This window comes from Dendropsophus ebraccatus, chromosome 6 (assembly GCF_027789765.1).
Source record: "Dendropsophus ebraccatus isolate aDenEbr1 chromosome 6, aDenEbr1.pat, whole genome shotgun sequence".
Lineage (NCBI taxonomy): Eukaryota > Metazoa > Chordata > Amphibia > Anura > Hylidae > Dendropsophus > Dendropsophus ebraccatus.
Window position 1 is genome coordinate 40424700 of NC_091459.1, and position 26225 is coordinate 40450924.

General features: G+C 41.7%; 1 long non-coding RNA gene across 2 annotated transcripts in view; it reads left to right on the plus strand.

The window, feature by feature from the left end:
- LOC138794774 (uncharacterized) overlaps window positions 1–25578 on the plus strand; it is a 45322-nt gene extending 19744 nt beyond the window's left edge. For both annotated transcript variants that reach the window (XR_011363497.1, XR_011363496.1), the window contains 3 exons: window positions 3710–3916; window positions 24667–24833; window positions 25344–25578. This is a non-coding gene — a long non-coding RNA (uncharacterized lncRNA). The remainder of the gene's footprint in view (window positions 1–3709; window positions 3917–24666; window positions 24834–25343) is intronic.
- The last annotated feature ends 647 nt before the right edge of the window (window positions 25579–26225 follow it).

Consider the following 26225-nt stretch of genomic DNA (forward strand, 5'->3'; position numbering starts at 1 on the left):
TAAATAACTCTTTCCCATATGGAGCTATCTAAAACAAAATACAACCATCTTAATTCTATTAAAATATCATTATTGACAAATGGAATGTCTGTGTAACCTATCTACATAGAGTTACAGAAGAGAATGTAGAGTATCCTAATACATTATTTCACTGTATATTGATGCTTCTTTGTGTAAAAAAAAAAAAAAAAAAAGTATATGTTAGCCATTAGTTATATGTCAAATACTAGGTCAACTATCTCCAAAATCATCTTCATTGATAACATTTTTACAATGGGGCCTGTTGAGTGCAGTAACCAGGGGCAGCACATACATAACCAGGGGCAAGATACTAGAGCAGTAAAGAAATTAAAGGTTGTAAATTAAACCTCCTGTCCGGCAGAGGTAGTAGTGTAAGCTGTGTAGCTGTGAAATTGCCTTTGTGTGTCCTGTCACTTCAAAGGGTTAACTGCTCCCAGGAGAACTGTGGAGAGCAGTGGATCGCTGATATACAATAAGTCATTGTACGCCAGTGATCCACCAATTTCCACAGTCCTGTCCTAATACTGTGTCTGACAGCAGAATAAGTGTCATTGACAATGACACTTATTCTGCTGCCAGACATGGTTTTAGAACAGGCCACCTGACGTTACCTGGTGGGTGCTTCATAGGATTAACTTCACCTAGGAGAGCTGTGGAAAGTAGTGGATCACCAAGCAATTCTGTGTTGTCTATGGGGAAGTTAAGCCACAGCAAGCGCGTATCCTCCAGGTAAGCTACATACTTCACCCTCAAGAGTCCAATAGATTGTCACTTTCCAAACTCCAAGATAAATTTGAGTTGGCAATTCATTCATTCAGTATGGCCAGGTAAGGGCCTATTGCACGTCTAAAATTAGAGATATAATGAGAAAAGTGATATCTGATAAGTCTGAAACTTTGTTTAAAGCAGACCATAAATGCTCCATGTTGGTTCTGTATGATTATTTACAGTGGTAGTTTAATTCTTTTTATCAAAAGAAGTATTCTATTGAGGATGGGAGAAATTGCTAGGTTCTGATGACGTATTGGATGGCGTACTTAAAGGGATATTCTTATCTGTTAATGTTTTTATGACTGTCAGATAATGTAAGTAAGCAATTTTGCAAATGCTTTTAATTAGCTTAATTGCATACTTATGCTGCTGTGCCCAGTATTATCTCCTAATTGCTGTTTTCTGGATTTCTTGACTATATTCAATAAGCAAATGAGGTGTGTTGGTCCACTACCACCTTCAGTGCACTGATCCGCCACCCCCACCTAGTAAATATAGATGTGTCATAACTGCAAATCTTTAATATTAATTCTGAGGGTCACTCGTCCCCAGTGCGGCAAACCGCATATTAAATAAAGTTAAAGGAGAAGTCTGGTGAAAATTTTTATTAAAGCAACTCTGTACCAACAATCTGACACCCCCCCCCCCCCCCCCCCCAAACCACTTGTACCTTCAGATAGCTGCTTTTAATCCAAGATCTGTCCTGGGGTTCGTTCGGCAGGGGATGCAGTTATTGTCCTAAAAACAACTTCTAATCCTACAGCGCGGTGTCTAACGGCCGGGGCTTACATTTGTATAGGCATTAGGCTGGCACCACCTCTCCGTCCTTCCTCCCCACCCTCCTCATCATTAGGAATGACCCAGGAACATTTACTACTGTTTGAGCTTCGCACAGGTGTCTTAACGATGCAGCCCATGTTCATTATACACAGGTGGGGAATAGAAAGAAATCTGCCTGGAGCATTCCTAATGATGAGGAGGGTGGGGAGGAAGGACAGAGAGGTTGTGCCAGCCTAATGCATATACAAATGTAAGCCCTGACCGTTAGACACAGCGCTGTAGGATTAAAAGTAAATTTTTAGAACAATAACTGCATCACCTGCCAAACAGACCACAGGACAGGTATTGGATTAAAAGCAGCATCCGAAGGTACAAGTGGTTTGGGGGGGTCAGATAGTGGGTACAGAGTCGCTTTAAAGTATTGTATTACCTCCCAAAAGTTATGAAAATTACCAATATACACTTATTATTGGAAATGCATATAGAGGGGGAGATTTATTAAAGGGTGTAAAATTTAGACTGGCGCAAACTGCCCACTGCAACCAATCACAGCTCAGCTTCCAGCTCTGGTGAAAGAAAAGTGGAGCTGTGATTGGTTGCTGTGGCAAGTTTGCACCAGTCTAAATTTTACACCCTTTGATAAATCTTCCCCTATGTGTTTTTTTCTCTGCACTTTCTACTGCATCAAGGCTTCACTTCCTGGATAAAATGGTGATGTCACGACCTGACTCCAAGAGCTGTGTGGGCTGTGGCTGCTGGAGGGAATAATGGCAGAGGGATGCTCAGTGTCAGCTCTGTCCCCCTCCTGGTCTCCCTGCTGCAGCTCTCCCACTGGGAGTCCCCCGTTCTCCCCCCTGCAGCAGCTGAAGGGACATCTCCCTGCTGGGATGTTAGTAGTGGAGTCCTGGGTGGAGGAGAGAAAGACAGCAGCGGCGGCGGCTGGGAAAAAAAAGAGCTGGGTGCCAGTTAGTTTGAATTTGCCGCTGTACGGGGCACACGGGGGAGAGTGTTGGGTGCGGCATAATAGGGGACAGCAAAGGGGGTCCCTGTGAGGAGCGGCACCCTGGGAGAGAGCAGGGGGGTCTCGGTGGAGAGAAGCACCCTGGGGGAGAGCAGAGGGGTGCCCTGGTGGGGAGCGGCATACTAAGGGAGAGCTGCGGCAGGGAGACCAGGAGGGGGACACTGACACTGAGCATGCCCCTGCCATCTCCAGCAGCCACAGCGACACAGCTCTGGGAGTGGAATTTGTGCATTTCCCGTAATAAATGTGTATTGGTGATTTGTATAACTTTTGGGAGCCAATACAATACTTAAACACAAATTTTTGTCTGACTTCTCCTTTAAAATTTCCAGAAAATTGTGCCTAAGCTCATGGCCCCATGCGCTATGGGGACATAATAGGTTAGATGCTTCTAACCTGCTGTTAGTTTCCCCTAAAATTCAATAATAAAAAATCTGTTATATGGCCATTCTAAATAGGCCATCCAGGATATTTTTTTTTGCAAACGGTTCTTAGAGAATAAAGTAGGATTTCTTGTGTAAACATATTTTGGCTGATGTGACATACACGGGTTCTCTGATTCTCATTTCCCCACTTATATCATTTCTTATTGCTGCTTACATTACCCATGATGCTTCTGGCTGTGCAGAGAGAGTATTATTACTGCACTTGTTTGGAGTCCTATCTACCTAAGGGCAGTGAGCTAGATAAATCAGTGACATAAATCTTCTGTCCCCAGACTCAGTGTATAGCAGGGGTAGGGAACCTGGCTGTCCAGGCATGATGGGAGTTGTAGTTTTGCAACAGCTGGCGAGCCAAGGTTCCTTTCTCCTTGTGTGGAGTGTCATATAGGATACAGCTGCTGCCTGACACTTTGACTCCCTGCTACTGTAGCTCTAACACACAGAACATCAGTGCCAGGCTCCATCCCACAGGGCACATTACAGAATCTACTGCCAACACACAGAAGAGGCCGTCAGTGTGATCAGTTGAGGGGTATAACTCTATAACTTCTGCTTATCAGCCTGTGGACACTGTGGGAAAACTGGTGATAAGTATGCAATATATGTGCACCTGGAGTGCTTCAAAGTTCTTAAAAGGTTTCTCCTGACGGTCCCCATTCTCTCTCTATTACAGGAATACAAATCACTTGAACAGCACCCATTATATTATTGACAGCATTGCCAAAAGAAGTGATTGAATACTTAATTTCCTTGCACCTGCTCTTCTACGTTGTCTGAATCCTCCCAACACGTAATAGAATTGTATCTGCCAAAAGGTGTATGTAGAAGAGCTACAAATAAAAGCCCAAATATATGCAAAGTTATGCCGTGACCTATAACTGTAAGTCATTTTCCTTTCGGTTTTGCAGGAAACAATAGGTGGTATAAAAAAGAAAAAGTATAGTGAATGAGTAACTGAGACACTATATCCAAGACACTCCTGGAATTTTTCTTTCACCACTCAATTATTGTTTTGCAAATCGACCTCTATTGTGCAGTCTCCTATTGTAGAACGCAGCAGGAGGCTTCTTGGAATGTTCACAATTTTATAAGAAACACCCCACAAGCCAGCTCCACTCTGTTACTAGCTGTGTATATATAACTAACAAATAACTCATATGTTTACATAGATCAGAATTTTCTTATATCGTGTTGTCCGTATTGATTTCCTACTTCTTATCATTTATAGAACAAGAGCTTATATCTCAAGTTGAGATTCTCAACCTATAACTTCTAATTTTCCCAACTGTTGATAAAAAAGTTGGAGTTTATGGTTTCTATTACAGAGCTTTTGCATTTCATATAACTTAAACAGCCAATTGTTAATATTTCTCAACAAATAAACATATATGTATATATATATATATATATATATATATATATATATATATATATCTCAAATTTATTGTAAAGGCAATTTTGTCAGACAAATCGTGAAATTCTATACATAAACACCAAGTAATGGCAATAAAAATGTGACAATACATTTTTATATCCCACTAAAAAAACAAGGTTTATTTTCAAAAGAGTTAAAAATTGATCATTAGTTTAAAGGGGTAGTGCGGCGCTAAACATTTATTCACAAAATAACACACCTTACAAAGTTATACAACTTTGTAATGTACAGTATGTTATGTACTGTATGTAAATGTTATCCTTCCCCGTGTAAATGTTACCCTTCCCCGTGTAAATGTTACCCTATGTCGTGTCATCAGCTGCTCAGCCGCGATTGGCTGAGCATAACTGCACTCAGCCAATCGCGGCTAAGCAGCTGGTGACGCGGCAGAGGGGGGCCGGCATGAGGGACTGATGGAGCGGTTCGGCCGGCCTCTCAAAGACTACGTCATTGTTCCAAGATGGCAGAGGGGGGTCGACACGAATGCAGTAAGTATAATGCACCAACACTTCCGGGTCTAGCGTGGCTGGGCGGGAACACAGGGAAGGGGGCCATTCACATACATAACACACATGTGAATAAATGTTTAGCGCCGTACTACCCCTTTAAAGCAAGCATGCTCGGTCAAGCATAGTGCTCAATCAAGCAGCGGGGTACACAATCGTGCTTGACCTTGTGGTGCTCTGGGTGCTGTTTAAATATTCACGCTACTGTACTGACACAGCATGCCAGTATAGTAGCGCAAATATTTAAAGAGTTTTGGAGCTCACAGCTTCATCATTCGTAATGATGCCGGGAGCTCTGATACTGTTTAAATACTAATTTAAATATGTGTATATTTTGTTTATAGATCCCTTTAAGGGGCAAAGTATACAAAAGTTAAAACGGAAAAAATGCAATAGGTTACTGCAAGACACATTAGAACTTGACTTGACTTCATACCACCGGAGTTCTAATGTGTCCTGCAATAAGTTTCTGCATTTTTTCATTTTAACTTTCCCTTGAAGAGATGTGTAAACAAAACATACAAAAATTTGAACAGAAAGATACACTACATTTCCGCAATCCACGTTAGAACTCTGGCAGTATGTCAGCAAATGATGGCATACCACCAATGTTGTAATTATGTCTTGCAGTAAAGTATTGCATTTTTTGTTGTAGTTTTTGTATACTTCATTTCCATATCCCTTACAAAATGGAGTATATAAAAATTTGAACAAAAACCTGGTTAAATGCTTAAGTCTCCCATTGGTTTCAATAGGGCTCTTTACTCACATTGAGCACTCCAGCATTGATAAATAAGTAAAGAGCAATCGAGCACTTTGGTGCTCGCTCATCCATATTGACTAGAGATGAGTGAGTAGTGAAATATTCGACTTTCGAGAATTCTAATCAAATAGGCACCGAGATTCGACTATTCGAACGAATATTCAATCCCATTATAGTCTATGGGAAAAAAATTCTCGGCCCTTGGAAATCCAAATTCGACCACTTGGAGGTCACCAAGTCCCTCATGAAACCTCCCTAAACGATGCCAACACCTGCAGAATGACACTGGGACATCAGGGGGAGCATGCCTGGGTGCACCCAACAACCCAAAATCGCAGTATAATGACACTCTCCGCAGTTGCGAATGAAAAATATTTGCGAACGCTTTACAAATGTTCACATATTTCCTTCGTATTTCTTGAGCAGCGTTACATACATGATTCCAATGTGCGTCCGTAGAGCATCACGTTATTTGCGCATATCATGCATCATGCTGTACGAACGTTACAGGAACAGTATGTATGACGTGCCTTTTACTAGGCTACTGGAACAATAGCTACACGTGCCTTTTACTGGGCTACTAGAACAATAGGTATCACATGCCTTTTACTGGGCAACTAGAACAATAGGTATCACGTGCCTTTTACTGGGCAACTGGCACAATATGTATCACTTGCCTTTTACTGGGCAACTGACACAATAGGTATAACGTTTATGTGCCCTTAGTGGGCTAAATCAGGGACACTATAAGTCACTTGTATACACAGGGGACTGGAATGAAAACAGCTGCTGATGCTGCTGTTATATCTTCTATGTCTTAGTCTGAGAAGTGCTTTGGATTCAGAGATGACTTTTTCGCTGGATCTTAGCCCTGCAAAGGACTTTTGGGTTCAGTAGTAATCCTGCCTAACCAAAATGCTACTTAAAACCTATCTCTCTCTGCTCCAAGATCTTTCCCTGGCTAGGTTGAAAGCTCATCTGTGGTCGAGAGGCGGAAGTCAATTATTAAATATTCGAGGTCATGTGGTTCAGCCATCCAATGAGGGTAGACGCCGTTTTCGCGCTGCGTGCGTACTCCCAGGGTTCCTCACGGCCTCCCTGCATGGTGATTCGATAAAAAAAAAGCCAACTGCAATGGGAGGGCTTTCGAATGTCTCCCGCGTATTCGTCACACTACTCTATTGAATTTGAATCTTTCGAATACCAGCAATATTCGATCGAATACCATCTCGATCGAATCGTATTTGCCCATCTCTAATATTGATCATCCATAGGTAAACAACAGTGGGCTAAAAAAACTGGTATAATTTTCTAACATGATGGATAAGACAGAATTTATCAATTCAGAATGACACAGATAGCAATACAAAAGACTCAGCAATTAGTTACCCACTTACTGAAATGAAAAACCAAAAAGTATAAAATAAAAATAATCATGATCTTAATTTATACAGTATCACATTTTCAATAGAACTGTACAATACAAAGGTAACATGTGCGAACAAAATCAAGCATAACATACCAACAAACTGATTACCAATTCCAATCGGAAGACTCAGGGTGACAGAGGTAAAAAATCCTTTGTACAATAGTCAAACATAGCATTTCCTTCTAATAAAAGTATTCCACAAATGAGTAACGTAAAACCCAGTATAGGAGGCAACAAACTGAACCAGGTCAGTAGTGATAGGAAATGAGAGTACAGTAGGACAGGAAATAAATCAGAAAACTTTCTCCAAAATGTACATGACCAAGCTGTCCAGCTGGGGAATCGGAATTACTGATAGCGCTGCTTTTAGTTTAACCCCCTCAGGACTGGACCAGAGTTCATTTTGGTTATCAAGTTGTATACCAGGTTATATTTGGGTGCCATTATTTATAGTACATGAGGTTTGGTTTTAATATATATTTATTAAAAGTTATATTTTAACGTGATTTTGTGCATACCCATTTTTTAAATCTGACCTGTCTCACTTTACGTAGTTTAAAGGGGTAGTGCGGCGCTCAGCAATTATTCACAGAATAACACACATTACAAAGTTATACAACTTTGTAATGTATGTTATGTCTGTGAATCGCCCCCTTCCTGTGTCACCCCACCCCCGCTCGTGTACCTGGAAGTGTGGTGTGCACATATCGGATCCGTGTCGACCGACCCCGTCCGCCATCTTCTTCAAAGACGTCATCTTCGGGAGGCCTGCCGACCCGCTCATGCCGGCCACCCCTCTGCCGCGTCATAACCGTGCTCAGTCGCGATTGGCTGAGCACAGTTATGCTCAGCCAATCGTGGCTGAGCAGCTGATGATGCTGCAGAGGGGGGCGGCATGTGGGATGGCTGCAGCGAGTCGGCCGGCCTCCCGAAGATTGCATCGACAGAAGACGGGGGTCGACACGCATCAGGTATGTACATCGCACCACACTTCCGGGTACACGTGCGGGGGTGGGGGGACATAACTTTGTAATATGTGTTATTCTGTAATACTTGTTTATACTGTAATACTTGCTGAGCGCCGCACTACCCCTTTAAGCTCCTTGATGCTATAACTTACTTTTTTTGTGACATATTTTACTTTAGGTTAGCTGTAAATTGTGGCCAATATTCCTACAATTTTCTTGTAAAAAATTGCCCACATTTCATGAAAAAAATTACAAAATTTGCATTTTTCCTTAAATTTTTTTTTACTTTTTTCCTTTTCTGCATTTATTGCATTAAGGGCTATGGAGATTATGTGCGTTTTGTCCTTTATTTTTTAAATATTTTTATTTGAGTGTATTTGTTTTATACTTTTTCTTTATTTTACTGCCCCACCTTGATAAGCACCTTAGCAGCTGCTGTATGTCCTGCAGGAAGTGGTGTATTCTTTCCAGTCTGACACAGTGCTCTCTGCTGCTATTTCTGTCCGTGACAGGAACTGTCCAATGCAAGAAAGATTTTCTTGCATTGGGGACTTGATACTGCTCTGGACAGTTCCTGACATGGACAGAGGTGGCAGCAGAGAGCACTGTTCCAGCTGATAAGTACTGGAAGACTTGAGATTTTTAAATAAAAGTAATTTATAAATCTGTATAATTTTCTGACACCAGCACTTTTTTCCCTCTGGAGTACACCTTTAAAGGGAACCTGTCACCCCCCGTGCCGGAGTGACAGGCTCCCGACCCCCCGTTAGAGCCCCCTATACTCGCCTAATCCTGCCGGGTCCCGCTTCTGGAGGTGGTCGGGTGATGAAGATCTCAGCCGTTGCAGCCCGGCGCGCGCGCTGAGAGATGAGTCCAACACCCATAGAGAATGAAAGGAGAGTCCAGCGCTCCGTCATTCTCTATGAGCGTTGGACTCATCTCTCAGCGCGCGCGCCGGGCTGCAGCGGCTGAGATCTCCGTCACCCGACCACCTCCAGAAGCGGGAACCGGCGGGATTAGGTAAGTATAGGGGGCTCTAACGGGGGTCGGGAGCCTGTCACCCCGACACAGGGGGTGACAGGTTCCCTTTAAGTTAGGACAACATAGTATATTTGCTCAAGTATAGAAGGGAAGTTGCTATGTAGTTATATTTAAAAATAATAATAATAATAATTTACCAGGCATATTTCTATTTTAACAACATACAAAACAAGAATAAAAAGGGATGTAATTGTGTGTTTACATTTCCTAAAAAGTTTCACTTCTGCTTAGTTTCTGCGCTGCCTCTGATGTCACTGATATGTCTGGCCAGTAAACTCCTCTTCAGCATATACACAGGCATATCTAAGTAAAGGAGCGCAATAATAAATCCAGCAAGAAAAGCAGGTTTTTGAAACCGATACCCCAGAAATAAGGCTTTCCTTTGCTACTGTCAGAACCTCAGATTGCAAAATAAGCCCCTGAATTACAACTACAGGAAGTAGTGCTTGTTTGTATATAGTGTACAAAGTTGTGGACATGGAGTGACTTTCTGTATCACTTGTGTTCTGTAAGCTCAAAGTTCACTCGTTCTTATAAAAGTATATACAGACAATGTAATAAAAGATATAATAAGAGTGATTTAATATATAGGGCAGGATTAGCATATCCTATCCTCCTCAGTCACTAAACAACTATAAGTACTTTAAACAGAATGGTGAAAAAAATAAAATAAAAAAGTTACCTGTATACAATAGGCTATTGTTACCAGATCCCATTGATTTCAGTGGGATTGGCTGCGAGTCTAATGGGTATTAGGGAATATGACCTGTGCACTGATGTCTCTACTCTTCTTAACAGTTCAATAAACATGCAAACTCCAACCTTATGAGAAAAATAAATAAATAAATAATAATAATAATAGAAGAGAGCACTGTGTCAGACTTAAAGGGGTTATCCAGCGCTACAAAAACATGGCTACTTTCCCCCCTACTGTTGTCTCCAGTTCAGGTGCAGTTTGCAATTAAGCTCCATTTACTTCAATGGAACTGAGTTTCAAAACCCCACCCAAACTGGAGACAACAGTAGGGGGAAAGTGGCCATGTTTTTGTAGCGCTGGATAACCCCTTTAAGAAAACACCACTACCTGCAGGACATACAGCAGCTGATAAGTACTGAAACACTTGAGATTTTTAAATAGAAGTAGTTTAAAGGTCTGTCTAACTTTCTGACACCCCTTTAAGGAGTGGTGGCCTCACAAGAGCTGCATGCACTTTAGGGGCACTGTGTACCAGTGTTTTATGGGAACAACCTTGAAGTTAAAGCATTACCAATCCAATCCAACTCCGTGACGTGAGAATACCTGCAAATGTTTCCTATGAAATTCAGTGTTGTATCTAGCAGGTGTTTGTTCAGGCTATCAGATTTCTGTGCAAACCATCAAAAGATTTATTTCTCTCTCATAGCTCGGTTTGTCAGGAGGTGTCAGTTGACAGAAACAGCACAAAGGAGGGTGAACCCATATGTATTACGAAATTGTGATAATAAATAAATAAATATATATATATTCTACATTGACTTTGTGGAGTTAAATAACATTTAAAGAAAAAAAAAAACATATATATATATATATATATATATATATATATATAATATAGTATTTTTCTAAAGTGGAACACACAATACATGAAAGATTAGCCTGGTCTCTGAGATCAGTAAATAATGCTTAAAAGAAGCTGATAGTATAGAGAAACTAGACTAACCAGTTTGGTCAGTTTTCTAAGTCTCACAAAAATGTGAAAATCTATAGTATATAGTGAAGGCTCGGAAGAAATGACCTCAGCAATGCAAGCGCTGCTCCTGCAAAACTTCCAATATGTTCCACATGACACACAATCTCAGGGTTGTGCTGAAACGTTGTGTCAGCCCCTGCCTGGTGATAAGCAGTGTCAATATTTGCCTGCTAATAGACACATATGCGCGGCCGCAGCTATTGTATCTGCTATACTTTTATTTTACACTCCTCCATTGGACGGACTGACAAGGCATTTAGCCACAGTAATTTACCAAAAAAACATCTACTTTTAGAACATACTGTATATCATTGCTTGTTTCTTATGGATTAGAATTGGATTTTATGATTTTAAAGGGGCACTGCAATGAAAAAAAAAAAATATATATATATATATATATAATATATATATATATATTTATAATTTTTTTTTTAATCAATTGGTGCCAGGAAGTTATACAAACTACTTCTGTTTAAACAATCTCAATAGTTCCAGTACTTATCAGCTGCTGAATGTCATGCAGGAAGTGGTCTGTTTTTTCCAGTCTGTCACAGTGCTCTCTGCTGCCACCTCTGTCCATGTCAGGAACTGTCCAGAGCAGGAGATGTTTTCTATGGGGATTTGCTGCTGCTTTGGACAGTTGGCAGCACTGAGCACTAGAAAGAATACAGCACTTCATGCAGGACATACAGATTATTTTTTTTTAATCACTAGATTGCACATACTCAATTCCTTCTCACCATAAAAATTGTCAAATTATACCTTTCCAGAATAAATCATTGTATGAAAAATGCATGCCAGGTGTGGCGGCTTAACTAGTCACTGTGGCTTTTTTTGCCACTAATGGTTACTTTTAGAGATAAACTAATCAGAATCTGAATTTCTCAAAACTTTTTACATTTTGTGCTACATTTTCAGAAGCTTCCCTCAAGAGAATGGACTCCTATGGAAGGCAGGACTCCCTGTTTCTGTACACTGGTGGGTCAGCAGTGATGTTGGATGCATCTTGGCTAAAACTCACTACATTAGTGTAATGTATACAGCTGCTTAATGTACTGTGCAGGAACAGGGACTTCTGGTTTAGAGTCCCTACACACTTCCAGATCTGAATCCAATACAAAGCTGGCAGTCGTAGTAATTGTAGTAATCCTGAAAGAGGAGTAGATGCTTGGAACAAACTTCCAGCAGACGTGGTCGGTAAATCTACACCAAAGGTCCTATTACATGGAGCGATAATTAGCAGAATCGGGCTGATTTGGCCGATATCGGTCTGTGTAATAGAGACAACGATCACCCGATGAAACGATTATCGGCGGATCGTTGGTTTAGATCCGGACCTAAAATCGTCAGGCGCCTCGGTACATGTAATAGCGATGCACAGCTGGCGACTAATGATTGCCCAAACACCTGATACCTTATGGTGGTTTTACACGGAGCGATAATTCGCCCAATCACACGATTAACGATTTTGAATAAACAATCTTTTTTTTATAACGATCAGCGTTTAGACGGAACGATACATTGTACGGAAAAATCGTTATGCGATCGTTTTGCGATCGCTTAAGCCTATCTCACACATAGGTGAAATCGTTGAAAGACTGTTTACACAGAACGATCTGCGAATTTTTTGCGGACGATCAACCACGATTTGAGAACTTGTTGAAAGATCAAAATGAACGATTTCTTGCTCGTCGTTTGATCGTTCGCTGCGTTTACACGTACGATTATCGTTCGAATTTGATCGTTATCGTGCAGATTCGAACGATCAATCGTTCCGTGTAAAAGAACCATTAGAGAAGAGGAAAGAAGACCGGGAGCCCTGAGTTGTATGGTATCAGGTGTTTGGGCAAGGGCTGTATGGACATAGCTAACAATGTCCATGCAGCCCTTACTTCCCGATTATCGGGCCGTCTAAAAGGTCCAGTAAATGGGCGCCGATCAGCGCTCGTTTACTAAAATGATTGTGTCGTAGTCAGAACATGTAATAGGACCCTAAGGGCCTTACTACACAGGACAATTATCGTGCGGAAATCTTTCCATGGGTATGCAAGAAACGATCGAAAACTCTTTCATGCGTTGTTGACCGGAACTTTTAAGGTCATCATTAATCATTCTCTAAATTTTCGCCAATTTTCCCTGTATGTACACATCGTTCGCTCTTTTGCTGTGATCAGTAGGAGTAAACGATCTTTGTAACAATCGTAGTAATGATCGTACTTAATGACTATCGTTCTGTGCGTTACAGTGACCTATTCCATTCGTTTGCGAACGTTTATCGTTAATGAAAAATCGTTTTCTCTAATAGGACCCTTAATGAAGATATATTTGCCTGGGATAACCATATATCTGTCCTAAGATAACAGTCAGGGACATACCACTAGGGTAGACTAGCTGGACCAGGTGGTCGTTTTTCTCCCATGTTCCTAAAGGGCCGATTACACGGGTTGTTAAGAGGAGCAAATAAGCACTCTCAGCGCTCGTTTGCTCCTCGTTCCCCGCTCGCTGCCGCCGCTATTCAACGCGGCTGCAGCGAGCGGGTGAGTGCGGGAGGGGGCGGCGGGGAGCTGCGCAGGGGGGGGGCTGCCCGGGTGATCGCTGATCGTCCGGGCAGCCCATAGGATATAGCAGCGTCTGCTGCCGACGTTCCTATTCAACGGAGCGACGGCAGCAGATCGCTGCTATATCAGTTGCTTCTTTTTCAACATGTTGAAAAACAAGCGACTGCAACGATCAGCCGACATGAACGATGTCAGCTGATCGTTGCACTCAATTCCACGGGACGATTATCGTCCGTAGCTGCCAATATCGGCCGAATAGGGCTTTAAGCCTTATTGCTCACAGCCACAACGTAGTGAAACTTCTGTAAATCTCGGCTGTCATTGCGCATTACTCCTAAGGGTCTTTCCACTCCTTTTTAAGTCACTTCCTTTTAACCGAACATTTTCTAGTAACATTGCTGTGAGAAATCTGTGATTTTCTTGGTTTTGTAAGCCCCGAGGTATACGCGTCTGCTTGATACTGTCAGCACTTGAGTAATATTTCCTGAGAGTGGCACAAAAAAAAAAAAAAAAAAAAGTCTCATCCTCAGCTTAGGTTAGTTAATACATATGTCATATGTCGTATCTGAAAGATGAGTCGGCAAAACTGGGAAATCCAGATTTCCACAACCGACAGGAAGTAGAGTGTCTGTGGCCGGGGATTCAAACTTTTACGCTTGGTAATGCAGGGGCGTGCGATACATAATAATAAAGGGGTCTGCCATAGTTATTATAGGAACTACTAATAAAATCAAGAATATGGACGTCTGCTGTATCTTTGACTTTCTCCTCCTGCTAATGGCAAGACCCCATCTGTGCTAACAGAGCAATGACTGGGGCTATATAAACAAGCCTTGGGAGTGCTTTTAAATACGTTTCATCTGGTAATCTGCCTCATTACAGGACTTCAGGATTGTAAAAAGACATTAGAGATCATTAAATCCTAAACTTAAGTAGGAACATGCATTCCTCCCAGTAAAAGGGTGGGCAACAGATAATTTATCCCTCACACCACAGACAGCTTCCTTATAATAACATGCTGACTGCAGCAGCTCCCATCCACCGCTGTTACACTGCACCCACAGCCAGAAATCAAACTCCAATTACATGCAGGAGGTCACATGCTGCGGTATGGAAAGTTACTGTCATACGTTGTGGAAGATGTGTGAGCACGTACTGTATACTGCTAGGGGACGCAGAATAGAATCATTGCAAGCTGAAAGTGAACGGTTAGATGAATAGATGGATTTAGACATTGTGTATATTTTGTAACATTTAACCCCTTAAGGGCAGTCTGTTTTGGCCTTGGGGACACAGACTTTTTTTTTTCTCTTTCAATATGACGTGTACACTTTATGTATTAAAGGGGAACTTCTGCAAATTATTCATTTATTATATATATATATATATATATCTCCAAATTTACTGGTACCAGCAAGTTATATAGATTTGTAATTTATTTTTATTGAAGTCTTCCAGTACTTTTCAGCTGCTGTAGGTTCTGCAGGAAGTGGTGCATTCTTTGCACAGTGCTCTCTGCTGCCAGCTCTGTTCATGTCAGGAACTGTCCAGGGCAGAAACAAAACCTCTACTGCTCCGGACAGTTCCTGTCATGGACAAAGGTGGCAGCAGAGAGCACTGTGTAACATAGTAGCATAGTAACATAGTAAATAAGGTTGAAAGAAGACAAGAGTCCATCAGGTTCAACCTAGGGAAACCCTACTGTGTTGATCCAGGGAAGGCAAAAACCCCCACTAGGGAGACGACAACCACCCCACCACAGGGAGAAAACTCCCCCCCCCCCCCCCCCCCCCGACTCCAATGGCTACCAGAACAATCCCTGGATCAACGTATCACCGGAAATCTAATGCCCATAACTTGTAATATTATATTGTTCAAGAAAAGCATCCAGGCCTCCCTTGAACTTATTTAATGAATCGGCCATGACAACATCATGTGGCAGAGAGTTCCACAGTCTTACCGCTCGTACAGTAAAGAACCCGCGTCGATGCTGATGATAAAATCTTCTTTCCTCTAGACGTAGAGGATGCCCCCTTGTCATGGTTACAGACCTAGGAGAAAAAAGACCGCTACAAAGATCTCTCTACTGTCCATTCATATATTTGTACATTGTGATCAGATCGCCCCTAAGACGTCTTTTTTCTAGCGTAAATAACCCCAAGCTTGATAACCTGTCCTTGTACTGTAACCCACCCATTCCCTGAATGACCTGGGTCGCCCTCCTCTGCACCCGCTCTAGTTCAGCTGTGTCCTTCTTATATACCGGTGCCCAAAACTGTACACTGTATTCCATGTGTGGTCTGACCAGTGATTTATAAAGAGGCAAAACTATGTTCTCATCTTTAGCATCTATACCTCTTTTGATGCATCCCATTATTTTATTAGCCTTGGCAGCTGCTGCCTGGCGCTGATCACTAAAGTTGAGTTTACTGTCCACCAATACCCCCAGGTCCTTTTCGGAAGTAGTTTTACCCAGTGTTTTATTATTTAGCACATAACTGTATTTATTATTTCTATGGCCCAAGTGCATAACCTTACATTTATCCACATTAAACTTCATTTGCCATTTCACCGCCCAAGCCTCTAGCTTCTCCAAATCCCTCTGTAATATGATATTATCATCCTCTGTGGTGATTACTTTACCCAGTTTAGTATCATCTGCAAAAATGGAGATTCTACTCTGTAGCTCCTCATAAAGATCATTAATAAAAATATTAAAAAGAAGTGGACCCAACACTGACCCCTGTTGTACCCCACTAGTAACTAAAACCCAATCTGAATATGTTCCATCAATGACCACCCTCTGTTTTCTATCACACAACCAGTTACTTACCCATTTGCATACGTTTTCCCCGAGTCCCAGCATCCTCATTTTGTAGACCAACCTTTCATGCGGCACAGTATCAAATGCCTTTGAAAAGTTCAGATACACAACATCCACAGCCTCCCCCAGGTCCAGTCTATAACTTACCTCTTCATAGAAGCCGATCAGATTAGTCTGACAGGATCGATCCCTCATAAATCCATGCTGATGCTGCATCACAAGATTGCTTTCATTAAGATACTCCAGTATAGCATCTCTTACAAACCCCTCAAATACTTTACCTACTATAGATGTTAGACTTACGGGCCTGTAGTTTCCAGGATCGCTCTTTGACCCCTTCTTGAATATTGGTACCACATTAGCTATGCGCCAGTCCTGTGGAACAATCCCTGTCGTAATTGAGTCTTTAAATATTAGGAATAACGGTCTGTCTAACACAGTATTTAATTCTTGCAAAACTCTAGGATGGATACCTTCTGGGCCCGGTGACTTATGGATTTTAATGTTTTTAAGGCGTCTCCCCACTTCTTGTTGTGTTAGGCAGGTGAGATTTATGGGAGGATTTATATTATTCCTAGTCATGTCGTCTGTTATGGGATTCTCCTCTGTGAATACAGTAGAGAAGAATGTATTTAGTAGATGGCCTTTTCCTCTTCCCCCTCCACCATTACACCCAGATTATTTTTGAGGGGACCAACATTTTCAGTTTTGAGTCTTTTGTTGTTTATGTAGGTGAAAAACATTTTGGCATTCGCTTTACTTTCTGTGGCTATCCTTCTTTCTGTTGCTATTTTTGCTTCTTTTATTTGCTTTTTACACATTCTATTCTTCTGTCTATAGTTGCTCAATGCTTCCTCACTACCTTCTTGTTTTAGTTGTCTGAATGCTTGTTTCTTATCATTTATTGCACCCCTTACAGCTGAAGTTAACCACATTGGATTTCTCTTATTTCTACTACTTTTATTCCCATATGGTATGTGCCGTTCACACAATTTACCCAGGATGCTCTTAAATATGTCCCATTTCTCTTGTGTACTTTTATTTCTGAAGGCATTGTCCCAGTCTATGTTCCCAAGGTCCTCTCTTAGTTTTTGGAAATTAGCCTTCCTGAAATGTAATGTTTTTGTAGCCCCTCTGCTAATTATTTTATTGAAGGATAATTGAAAACTTACTATATTATGGTCACTATTACCTAGGTGACCCCCCACCTCTATTTTTGATATTCTGTCTGGCCTATTGGTTAAGATCAGGTCCAGAAGGGCCCCCCCTCTTGTTGGTTCCTGTACTAGTTGGGAAAGGTAATTATCTTTTACTATTTCCAAAAACACGCTTCCCTTCCTGGAGCTGCAGGTTTCTGCTTTCCAGTTTATATTTGGGTAGTTAAAGTCCCCCATAATAATGACTTCCCCCTGCTTCGCTGCCGCATCTATTTGTCTTATAAGAAGATTTTCTGACTCTTTCACTATACTTGGAGGTTTATAACTCACTCCTAAAAGAATTTTATTATTTTTCATCCCTCCTCTTATTTCTACCCAAAGAGATTCTACATTATCATCACTTATATCCTCCCGCAGAATGGGCTTAAGGCAGGATTCAGCATATAGACAGACCCCTCCCCCTTTCTTATTTTTACAGTCATTTCTGAATAGACTATAACCCTGGATATTAACAGCCCAGTCATAACTCTCATCCAGCCATGTCTCGCTTATCCCCACTATATCATATTTCTCCTCAACCATTATGAGTTCTAATTCCTCAGCTTTATTAGTGAGGCTTCGAGCATTAGTATACATACATTTAATATGTTTGTCCATATTCCCTTTCCTCTTGTCACTAGTAACTGTTCTAACCCCTCCCGCCGCTCCACCCCCAGTTCCATAATCTAGGCCCAGCTCTCCATCTACTCTGTCTTCACTTACTATATTGTAGTTGCCCTCCCCCCCGGTCCCTAGTTTAAACACTCCTCCAACCTCTTAGCCATCTTCTCCCCCAGCACGGCTGCACCCTCCCCATTGAGATGCAGCCCATCCCTACCGTAGAGCCTGTAACCGACCGAGAAGTCGGCCCAGTTCTCCATGAACCCAAACCCCTCTATCCTACACCAGCTCTTGAGCCACTTCTTTACCTCCCTAATCTCCCGCTGTCTCTCAGGTGTGGCTCGTGGTACAGGTAATATTTCGGAGAATATCACCTTGGAGGTCCTTGTTTTAAGCTTCCTGCCTAAGTCCCTGAACAATGATAGGGATACACCACTTCCTGCAGGACATACAGCAGCTGGAAGACATGAGGTTTTTTAAATAGAAATAATTTACAGATCTATTTAACGTTCTAGTACCAGTTGATTTGAAAAAAGTAAAAAATAAAAATTCACGGGAGTACACCTTTAACAATTATGGGATGCTTTTACCTAATGTGTTTCTTTTTTCTTTTTTTGTGGCTTATTCCACTCTATGGTCTTGGTAAATTGGAGTTGATACTTACAGGATTACTTTATTGAAAAATAAAGTTTTCTAAATGTAGAGAAGATAGTCATGCCATATAAATTAGATATTAAAATATGAAATCACATTTAAAATATCTCTCCTTTGTATTAGCATCATTCCTTAAATATGCTTTTAGTTATTATAGAATAGAGTTAGTTTAAGGGTATGTTTGCACAATGTTTTTTTGAGGTGAAGATACGGTCGTATTTTGGTAATTACGGCTGTAAATAATAATCTATAGAAATACCCCATACGTGGATGGTGCCATGTGGGTACACGGCACGGCTCTGAAGGGACGGATCGCTTATGGGGACTGGATTTGGCAGGAATGGAAGTTGGGGGCAATGCTACGTTTTCAAATGATGCCAGGACCTTATCATTTTGAAAATTGCATCCTTTAAAGAATATAACGAGGAGTGAAGTGAGCATTTAGGCCCAATAGGGTTTACAAAGATTTTTGGTACAGTGGGTCATCAAAATAATTTTTTTTATTTTGTACACTCACGTGTTGTTCTAGACCTATTTTTTTATTTTTACAAAGGAGTAAAAGGAGGAAAAGTCCTAAAAATGTGAACTGCAATTTTCCTTGTGTACCGAAATAGTCCATATGTAGATGTTAAATGCCCGGCTCGGGAGGGAAGGACCATAATGTGCAGCTAAGGCCTAAATTAGTGATGACTGAAGTCCTCATGTAAAGCCCTAAAAAAAACAGACAGGAATTTAACAAGAGGTGTGGTAAGCACTCTGACCCCATAAGTGTTTTCCAGCATGTATGTGCAGCAGATGTTGAAAACTGAAAATCACAAATTTTCACCGAGCTAACCGAGTTCAGTGCCTAATGTACTGGGCTTAGCTTGTGCCAATGTGAAAAATCCAAACTTTATTGAGGGTCTAGTGATCATTTGTGTTTAATACATTTATTTTCCTTGATTGAATACACTGTAGATGGTGAAAGGTGACAATTGTAATTAATCTAGGGGTGAAATAGTAGTTTGGGTTTTTCATTTTATAACAAAGTAAAATAATTAAGGTGTGTGGTCTACATATGGGTAAAATGGAAAAGGTAAAAAAGGGGGGGGGGGAGTTCATACAATCAATAATCTATAGACTTATGATATGCTGAGAAGCAATTCTGGTTTATCAGGATAGGAGTTTCACTGATAAGTGGTTCCTTTCTTATCTCCCTTTTATGATATACTTTGCAAATTTTCTTGGATCTCTCCTTCTTAGCAGTGTGTGGGACTGGTACAATACAGATGCCTTTAAAGGCATTAGAAAAACATGGCCACTTTCTTACAGAGACAACACAACTCTTGTCTCCAGGTGGGGTTTGCAGTTAGGATCAATTCACTTAAATGGAACTGAGTTGCAAAACCCCACCCAAACAGGAGACAAGAGTGGTGTTGTCTCTGAAAGAAAGTGGTCATGTTTTTCTAATGATGGATAACCCCTTTAGTTCCTGAAGAACTTGGGCCCGTTCCTTGTCAGGTAAGACACATATTAATGCCTTGATTACTGCCCCTTGAAACTGAAGGACTGTCCCAGTGTGGCTGGCCCATCACAAGAGCATTGTATCATGTGCATGGCCAGCTTTTTGTACCATACACATACAAGGCACTGTATGGCTTAAAGAGATTCTGTCAGCAAGTTTAGGCTGTCCTATCTCAGGGTAGCATAAAGTAGAGACAGAGAAGCTAAACAGAATGATGTATCATTTACATTGTTCTGTGCAGCTGATCCGGAGATATCCTCCTGAATAACAAGGACAATATGTAGTCCTCTCCATTACAAACATGAGCCCAGTAGGCCACATAATTCATGAGAAGCAGAAAACTCCACCCACCAGCTGCTGATTGGCAGTTATCTATCCATGCTGTGTATAGGCAGTCAACTGTCAATCAGAAGCTGGAAGGCGCAAGGTGTGGTAAGAATCCTATTCTCCTGCATATTAGAAGAATGGCTGAGCAGAATAATGGACGTAATACACAGATCTGTTCAGTATTTCTATCACTAGTTTACGCTGCCCTCATTTAAGGCAGAATAAACCAAGTGACAGATTCCCTTTAAGGACTTGAGGGCTCCCAGGTTCTGACTGAAGTCCACAGTGCAATCCGGTTGAGGGTCACAGTAGTCATACTTTACACAGTATGCCGTTACCGTGAATTGTGGTCAAAATAAGGACATGTTTTTTGTCCTTATACCTGACCAACAAAATGTTTTCACTAGAAAGGACACTGCTCTCACCCCTTGGGATCGGTTGTGTTACTGGATATCTCTGAAGGCCTCTTCGTTTTTTTTGGACATTGCCACAAGCATCAGTAGCTCAAGCAACAATGGAATGTAAGAGGGGGATACTGGTGTAGAAGTTATCCACATAGAGGGCGTAACCCTGATTTTTCTGCTAACTCCCAGGCATTCTGGAGGTGTCCCTCCCTTCATGCACTCTAAGGCTATGTTTCCACGTATTAGACCGGCCGTTCCGTTACCCGGCCAGGTCAAGAAACTGAAAAGGTCTCTGAAAAGATCATACCGGCTGGTGCTGATGAAATCTTTCTCACGGCAGAGTTCTGATGTGGGCACATCCATCATCCGCATCAGATTTCCCCACAGCACACTATGAAGCGTGCGGCCGCTATTCAGTGAACGTCAGTTTTCTACGGCGCCAGCGAGAGATCCCGGCCGGAGCGTATACTATGTGTATACGCATCAGCCGGGATCCCATTGAAGATAAGGCAGCGTATCTTTTCGTAAAAGTATGGACGTTGTTGCCGATTGCAACAACAGCCGTACTTTTACGAAAAGATACGATGTGAGATGCTCTCAAAGAATTTAGATATTTTGAGCCATACCTTACCAGTATTGGCTGAGTTAAAGCCTCACTTTAAAGCTAATGAGGGAATTGTCAATTGGGATGTATTTCTTTGGGATAAACACAAAGACCGGCCTTTTTTTGGACAAGGGTTCATATGTGGGGTCATCTCAAGGCCGGCACATTGCATTATTATTATAAAAAAAATAATTTTAAAATTCCTTCAAGGTGTGACTGTGTCATTGCTATGCGGTAAATTGGGGTGTCTTACAAAACTGCCTACTCTGAAACTGCCTAGTCTTGTTATTTTTTTACTAGATCCATAAGTAGCACAAGGTAACATAATGTCATCGATGGGGTCTAGCAAAAAAGAAGTGGGCTTCTAAGATAAAAAGTTGTTGGGTGTACAAGTTGGTTTGAGCTGCTATTACATTTACAAATTAATTAATGAGAAAGATATTGAAAAAGTCAATTTCTGTGAGACCTGAGGGGTCAAACTGGATCCTTGGGCAGCCCACAAAGTCAAGAATCTGCTCATACATTGGGTTACATATACGTCATGCATAGGGAGTAGGCTTCTTTCTACTTTACAATCAAAATCCTTTGTCATAATTACTAGAGATGCAAAGTGCCTCGCTAGGCTCGGTGTTGTGAGCCGGCTCCCTTTGAACTCTGTGCTGCTCCATGCTACACCACTCTGGGTGCCTGGAAAAGCTGGATCCAGTTCTACCATGTTTCCTCGAAAATAAGACGCCCCACCTACTCTACCTTCTAACCTAAAGTAAGGCACCCCCCCAAAGTAAGGCACCCCCCATTCCCCTCCCGCCCCGCCACTCAGGACTCACCTAATCCCCTTGTGGACCTCTGAAACCGGCACAGCAGGCAGCGTGGTCCATGTCCTTCTCACGTCCAGACCGCAAACATGGCGCCGCCACACTCCTGATCTGACGGCGACGCACGCCGGACCCGATGCCGACGCACGTCTGACCCGGCGCACTCCTGACCCGACGCCGCTTGTCTGACCTGATGCTGGCGGTGAGTATTATGGGTGTGTCTGGTGAAAAGTCTTATTTCTCTCCCCCTGGCCAACCCCCCGAAACATCCCCGTAAATAAGACATAGGGGGACATTTATGAAGTCCAGCGTTTTTTACGTCAGGCTTACAAATGTCCCTGCAGCTCCTCTACATAAATCCCGTACACACAGAGCCCGCCCGTGCGAATAATCTGAAACCTACGCCACCTACGCTACGCTGGCGTAGGTTTCAGCATCACTTTCCCCCCGGGAAAATAACTGCTGCGCTCTGCGTGCTGACACGTCCCCCCCCCGGTAACGCCCCCTCTCCACCCCACTGGCGAAGGTGGCGCAGACTTTTGTGAATATTTATCCGTCGATCGGGCCGATCTGCGCCTACAAAAGGCATTTTCGCCTTTTAATACATGCCCCCATAGTGCCTATTTGGGGGGGGGGGGGATGTAAGGCACCGTCTTTATTTCAGAGAAACACGGTAGGAAACTGGGTGAAGCTTTCCAGGACTGGAACCAGCTTTTCCACGCACCTGGAGCAGCCGACTGCCGAGCCTAGCGAAGTGTTACGCTAGGCTAGTACTGTAAATTGGCTCATACCTACCAATAATCCACCATGTATTAATTCTATATACCCCCATTTTAAAACATGCCATGGAGAATGTAAGGAATCTAGAAACAGATCATATATGCATTTCTAGAATAGTTTACCCAACTGTAATATATCTTATTTACACCAAAACTAATGTATAGAATATAAGAATACACACCATGAAGAATGTGGAGAATTAAAAACAAATGACATATACATTTCTTGAATAGTTAACCTGACTGTATAGTATCTTACACAGTGTATCTTGTACAGTATCTTAGTACAGTGCAGTTGAGGCGAAGGGAAGTAAATCAGAGTATGTCCTTGTTGCCCACAGTATCACATGTACCATAAAGATAGCTCATTGCATCATTACTCTAAACTAGAATCATTTAGATATATAATCACATTAGAAAAATCTAACAAAGGTAAAAATAACATTTCAGACGTTAATAGCACAAAGAGGTAATCTCCAATGCAGAACATGACAGTATATATAATCTTTAGGAACAACATGACCAGATGTGATTGCCTAATATTAGGTTTCATGTGTCCTGCATAGTTGAGTCTCCAGTTGTCTGAGAATCAACCAAAAGCTCCAGTTACAATGAGCTCTGGACTGTAGTCAGTCCGCAACAGATGTAGGTTTGTATAGCTGATCACTTCTGATCAATACATGCATCTGCCTAAGGCTACTGTGGTCTGAAACCACCAAATTCTCCAAAGGGATTCGGAGAAAACTACTACTCAGAAATCTACTCCACAGGGGAAAAATGGGCTATAGGCTATATATGTATGACTAGTTGTAAGTTATTATGGGAAGCTATTGTTGTGAGCAGCTACAGTAGGGCAGTATAGGTTTTTTTATTTTATTTTTTTGCGATTATATCTACGAAGGAGCAGGGTAAAGTTCACTGCATATCTCATGGGGTGAATCTTATGTACATATGTTTGGAAAGAGCTTTACAGAGTGCCATATAGATATGAAAAAATAACTTCCTTCAGGTCAACCGGGGTTAAAATCAGCCTATAGTAGAAAGATTTACATGCTAAAAGTGAGGTTCAGAAAGTTTGCTCACCTATACTTACCTGTCCATGCTCCCTCAGTGTTCTCCTTCTTCGGTCTCCAGTGTCTTCCGCAACTGCCAAAATCCCGCTCAGCCAATCACTGACTGAGATGAAGATAGCACCACGGCCAGTGATTGACCAAAGTGATTGCCACTCAGCCAATCACTGGCTGCAGTGCTTTCCCATCTCAGTCATTGATCGACTGAGCGGGATATTGCCGGCTGTGTGGGACCGGGGCACACCAGAGACAGAGGAGCCTGGACAGGTAAGTATAGAGTGACAAGAGTTAGTGATTGGCTGAGTGAGCTGGAAGCAGCTGGAGACACCAGCGACCTGGAGAAGGACCCTGGAGGTGTGCAGACTGGTAAGCATACCAATTCTTTTTTCTTCTTTTTTTTAGATGTACAGCCACCATCAGTTCAGTACCAAACCGAACATTACGCAAAATTCGGTTCAAAAGATTCGATTTGCTCATCTCTAGTTGTGATGATAAGATTTTCACTCTTTGTGGAATGGAACAATGGATAAGAGCTCATATACATCACATTTGGGCCCTCCATGGTACAGGTACGTCAGCCAAAGGTCATCCAAGCATTGATAGCCACTCATACCATCGATTTTAATGGCTGAAATATTGTCAGCTACTGACTACGTTCAGGTCAGTTTTTGAGCATACAGTGTACATGTTTTACATTGTGGTTTACTATGTTTTTGGGTCAAAACATGTATATGTTTGGAAAATAGCCTGAACGTAGTCACTAACTGATTACATTCAGAACACTGAAGTCAATGGGGCTTGTGCCTGTCTGTGCACAGATACATTAGCATCCCATTATGTAGAAGTATCTGTGCCACTGAGGATATAAATGACATGTAAACCTAGCCTAAGGTAAACTATTATCTTGGTACTTTGGGATACTTAGTGGGTGCAGTTCCAGCAGGACCACAATCTACAGTCCTGGTGGGAAAAAAATTCACCTATCAAAAAATACCTGAAAATTCTCAGAATTGGGGATAAATCTGGTCTATGTTTCATGGACATTACCATGCACCAAAACCTTATTTTGTTTCTTACAGGCAAATATTTACTGTCGGTTTATATTAGGTTTACAGCAGATGAGCCGGCCATCTGTGAATCCCAGACTGCAACCCCTAGCACCCTGCTTACAATCCATCACTGACTTTTACTTAAAATGCCTATAAGGAGTAAATAAGATTCTTCACATAAACAGCTATACACTTCAGGTCTTTCTTTAAACAATTGAAAACTAGACAAGGAAGCCAAGAAGATACGGCAGAGACTTCTAAGACATGCCATAACCCAGGAACTTGCAGAATCTGCCAGCTTTTTTGTTTTTTTAAGCATTCCCACCAACAGCAGCATCTTATTTTGCCAGATCCACTGAAGGCTTTGTGAAGCATTTTGTCCAGATTACAAAGGATTATGGGAAAGCGAATGATAACATGCTTGTGTTCTGGGGATGTTTTAATGACCAAGGAGTTTAGCTTACCCTGTCCAGGAGTAAGGGTCTGTTTACATCCCAATTTCACAGTGCATTCAGTGTGTATACCTCAGTATACTGTCAGAAAGAGATGCAGACATAGACTATGCTCCCACTAGGTAAAAATGATGGTCGATTTCTTGGACGACCTCCATTTCACAATAACAATAACAAATAATGTCTGTTATTATATAAATAACAGCTGTTATAAATTAACAGACCTTATTTGCCCTGAAATGATGTCCATCCAAAGAAAAAACGGATGCCATTTTAATGGTGCGTGAACATAACCATATATTGTAGAATACTATCAGCAGGTCCCATGAGTTAAATAGACTGAACATAGTGAACTAGTGTCTATTTCCCACTCGTAATGGTTTACTTTGTGGCCAATTTTAAGTTCCACAGTAAATGTATACAAGCAAATAGACCATACATAGTGTAGTCACTAGCTGAC